Below are 4,108 nucleotides of genomic sequence, written 5' to 3'. Positions count from 1 at the left end.
TTCACAGATTATTTCTATTAGAAAAATATTGCATCGACATAAAATATTATTAATATGAATATCAATGAATAGGATAGCAGCAGATAATAATTAGATGACGTTATAAGATTTTCTTCTTTTATTGAATTCTTTTGTCTGATTCGCTTTTATTCTTTCATTCATCTTCAATTATTTTTTGTCGTTGCTTGCCGTTTGCGTTGTCGATTAGTTCCGAGCGAAAGATTCTGAAAAGTTTCAAGAGAAAGCTATAATTCTCCAAAACGATATTAAGTATCGTAATCTGGATCGAGACGACATATCGACAAGATATGTATTTTAAAAGTATGTTATATTAAGGTAAATGTATCAGTCAATGGACATGATCCAATTTTTGGACGAAATGACAAAAATGTTAAACATTAAGCTTTTAATGATATGTATAATTCTAAATAAATTCATTCATAAATTATTAAATTTTTATAAACAATGATATTATTATTTAAAGGCATACATATTATTAAAAGCTTAATATTTAATATTTAAAATTTTGGTTCTAATAATGATTTTTGTAAAACTTTCAATAATGGGATCATGTCCATTAATTGTAATATATTGTTTACTTTATCTTTTCAATATTGTGTCATATTTCTATAAAACAATTAAGAATCTCGCGTTTGTAAAAAGAATTTGCATTCGTAAAAAACTTTAATATATGTTACTTGCACGCTAACTCCTGATTTTATTTAAATTATATAGCGGGTAATCGAATAATTCATGCGGAATATTTTTAGAAATTTATTCGCAAGTACAAAATATACGTAGAAAAATACATATTATGTAAGCAAAGTTATTGTTCTTTATATAGTCGATAACTCGATGCGATTATAGGCTCGCGGTTTCAAAGCACTATTACTATATTATGTTAATCCTGATACGAAACTGTACAACACGAAACCTCTGCGAGAACGAACATTCTTGAGTAATTTGCCTTACATGTTCTTTTTCCCTGTCTAAATTTCTACAATATTATATTTTTATAATCAAAACTGATTATAATTAATATACATAATTTTATAGATTATATAAAGATTATATTTTTTATCAATATGAAATCGTAACTGATAAATATTTTAATGATATTAGCTATATTTTTATATTTTATTTCTCGCTCCTATCTTATTCCTATCAAAAAGACACCCTGTATATAATAATAATAATATTACATATATAATTTATATATGATATACCTTGTTAATATGATCTACCTTGTTAATTAATATCTTAACTATTATAATTACATTCGTAAAATTCATTACCTTGTAGACGGTATTAAAAATTACAGGTTATACAATATGTATAAATGCATTATATGTTAAGGTCATTGATATGTTTGTCAAAGAATTGAACATATGAATTACTGATGGTGTTAGAAATTATGAAATAGCATAGGATAAGGACATGTAATATGACAGAACTAGTAGCTTATCTTAGCGCCGAAATAGTACTGTGTCTTCCGATTACAGACTTTAAATCAACTTTCTCATAGCTTCCATAATTTCGATTTTTTTTTTTTACACAAAAAGTCACTTCAGTTATATTCATTATTCTTACCACATTCTGTAATATAATGTATATATATTAATCATATATTAACATATTGGTACATTAATGATTTTTATTTTTTAGTAAAAAAGATATTTTAAATTAATTTGAATCGACCACTTGTATTATCTATGTCGAGAAAGTTCCGAGTTTGAATATATTGCACATAAATTAGCAATATTTAATAAAATTTTATCAAATTTTGAGAATTTTGTTATTAATTACGATAGATAAGTTAGTATACACGGGACGCTATGTATAATAATTCCAAATATTATTGTATGTATTACAGACTAAAGTCTACGGAGCAGAGGTCTAAGAGAAAAAACTATCTAAATTTCTTGGCTAATTATTTGAAATTTAGACGTAATACCTGTACCTAAAACTGCAAAGATTGATTCTTTATAAGTATGAGAGTTTTCACAAATTTATTCATAATAAATTTTAGTATAAGAACTAAAGAGTCTCAAATTTATAGATCTGAGTGAATAAAATTTCTAGACTAAAGCATCTTTTTTAAAACGAACTCATATTAGAAGATATTCTATCACCACGGAAAACTAATAGGTATTTATTAAGGCTAACTTAAAGATGTCGCTAAAAGAGATAAAGGAGACAATTGAACCTCATCAGAGCTTGCAAATACAAGAAAATCAGTGATAACTGATATAAGAGGATCAATAATAACTACAAAATCTATCATCTGAAGATCAGGCTGAAATAGATAAGCTCTTTGATCCTGATTTTTTTGAGAAGATAACAAAAGAAGAATGGGAATGGACAAAGGGAATGGCGCAAGCCATGGCTTATTGTAAGAATCCTAAAGGTAATAATTCACAAAGATGTAATGTTCGGAAAAAAAACAAAAAATTAAGTTGAGCCGAAGGATCGTAAATCCTGTTAGATTTTAAGTTACTGTGTTGTGTGAAAGTATGCACTTCTCTTTTAATTAATTAACAATATGAATTTAAAAAAATGTTTCTTTGTTAAACAAAGTTAAAATACCACTATTGTAAATTCTTTAACTATGTCTGTTTTATTCATTGTCTTAATTATGCAGCACAGTATCTAGTTAACTACGTTTTATTTTTCTGAGAACATCGAATATGTACTTCTAATTGGATTGCAATTGAATCTCGGAACTTCTCAGATATAGATTTTATACAAATAAATAGAATAAATTTATACACTATTTAGCATAAAAATATATATTATTCAACATAAAAAACATGTAGAAACTCATAAATTAGATAGAAAACATGGTTTGTAACTTATTTGAACTTAATGTATAGATTATCAATTAATTAACAATTAATATGTGAATTTTCGAATACCTATAATTTATTGCAATATCTTGATTCTTTTAGAAAAAAAATATGTATTGCTGAAAATATGTATTGCTGAAATATTGTAAAAATATGTATTGCTGAAAAAATGTCAAAAAGAAATATGTGAAGCTAACGACATTCAAAGTACGCTATACATAATTCATACGGAGTAATTTATAGGTCTGTTTTTTATTCCTGCACTCTCTGAACTGATGCAATATATTGAAATGAAACAAATGTATATTTATTTCACTTCAACTTATTGCATCATGTACATCAGTTCAGATAATGTAGAAATAAAAAAAGATGTCATCCAAATTGAAAGTGAATGAATAATTCAATGTAAACTTTGTTCTTAAATCACACATCATACAGTTTATAAATATCTATAATTTGTTCATTCAGCTAATATAATATATAATTGTTAAAAAAATTATAAATGTGTTATTATTTTAAGGTCCTGCACATAATAGAACAAATATTAGGAATAAATATTAAAATTTCAACTTATCAGATGCATTAAAATACACTTTACAATTTTGATAGGTTAAATATTAATATTTATTCCTATTTCTAATATTTTCTCCATTGTGCGCAGAGCATCTAAGCAATCTGTATAAAGATATTCTCTAAAATAATCCAAAACAGAGATAAATATTAAAAAGTTTCAATAGCATTATTATAAAAATAAATTATGTAGTAGTACATTTATGACAATCTTAAAAAATGAAAAATTTTATATGAAATTATATTGAGATTAAATAACTGTAACATTGTAACGTATTTTCTTATATTTGGCACTTTACCATATTTTCATTTTTTTTTTCATGCTAATAAATATAATTAATAGAACCGTATCTGGTAAAAGTAATCATGTGAAACCAGATTTATTTTTCGTATATGCCAAGAGATTTTTCGTATATGAAATTAAAGAATGCAAAATTTAATTTTGAATACTAATTTGGTATTAAACTTGAAAATTAATAAATGCAGGTAATTATTGCAATCAACATAAACTGATAATGAAGTAAACGTCCTAGTGATTGCGCATGTACCTACACTTGGACACCAAATTTATTATTAATCTCAAATTTATTATTAATCTCTGGTTTTTTTTTATTATAACATAATTTAATTGTATTTAATGATATATAATTATAGTATTATACTATTTTATATTTAAAATTATATTTATAATA

The sequence above is a fragment of the Atta colombica genome, unplaced genomic scaffold (genome assembly GCF_001594045.1).
Source record: "Atta colombica isolate Treedump-2 unplaced genomic scaffold, Acol1.0 scaffold155, whole genome shotgun sequence".
NCBI classification, from domain to species: Eukaryota; Metazoa; Arthropoda; class Insecta; order Hymenoptera; family Formicidae; genus Atta; species Atta colombica.
The sequence above is the reverse complement of the archived record's forward strand: the minus strand, read 5'-3'. Positions refer to the sequence as shown.